At 50.9% G+C, this 976-nt stretch overlaps 1 pseudogene; it reads right to left on the bottom strand.

The window, feature by feature from the left end:
- Window positions 1–499: 499 nt before the first annotated feature.
- On the bottom strand, window positions 500–678 carry LOC134952388 (U1 spliceosomal RNA; annotated as a pseudogene).
- Window positions 679–976: the final 298 nt, after the last annotated feature.

The following is a 976-nucleotide window of genomic DNA, read 5'->3' as shown; positions in this document are numbered from 1 at the left end:
CCCTCAAACATCAAACCATATGCAACAACTAGTACAAGCATTCCTGGGGAAAGGTCTGCAGCAGACGGATTTGCATACGGTGATGTCATCCAAGCAGTGGGCCAAAGTTGGCTGGAACCCTCATCTGCATATGAAAAGAGATAAGGGGCGCTTGGATGACCCCTAGTTCGCATTGAACACCCCCCACCCTCCTTTGGTGTGGGGCTCATGTTGGCCATGCCCCAGCCCCTGAAGCATTCAAGCTGATTTCTTGCAGCAGCTGGGCACTGTAACAGCTCCAGAGCTGCTCTGTAAGGCAAATAAAAGGGTGTGGGCCCTGCAACACCACCTGTAGTTCGCATTGTGCGTTGGAAGGCACAAAGTAAGCAGACGGGAGAAGTCAGGAAAGTGCGCAAGGGCATAGAAGGGAGGGGCTCAAGAAAAGAGAAGTGGAAACAGACAGCAAACTAGGCTGGAGAGAGACCTGAGACAATGAGATCTAAATTATACCAGAGCCAACCAGGGGAAAGCACAAATGCAGTCCCCCCCCCCCCCCCCCCCCCCTACCACAAATTATGCAGTCGAGATTCCCACATTTGGGGAAATCACAGAGGTCAGCATACCCAGAATGCAATGAATGAACCTCACCCTGGGAAAACAATATTCATGACCATGGTATCACCTAAGCAAAATAAGTATGATTTGAGATAGGGCTGGGGAGGGCCGCTGCTCAGGCACACCTCCGTCAAGTAAAGGAGATTCAACTGAGGCAGCACAAGGGAACTCTCATCTGGGGACAACAACTGCAGGGAGAACACATTTTCAGATGAATGTGTGAGGGCAGAAGGCTGCCTAATACTGAAGCACCCCCCAAACAACAAACCAAATGCAACAACTAGTGCAAGCATTCCTGGGGGAAGGCCTGCAGCAGATGGATTCGCATATGGTGATGTCATCCAAGCAATGGGTATAGTTGGCTGCAACCCTCGTCTGCATA

Source organism: Pseudophryne corroboree, chromosome 8 (assembly GCF_028390025.1).
Source record: "Pseudophryne corroboree isolate aPseCor3 chromosome 8, aPseCor3.hap2, whole genome shotgun sequence".
NCBI lineage: Eukaryota > Metazoa > Chordata > Amphibia > Anura > Myobatrachidae > Pseudophryne > Pseudophryne corroboree.
This window is presented reverse-complemented; position numbering and strand designations above follow the sequence as displayed.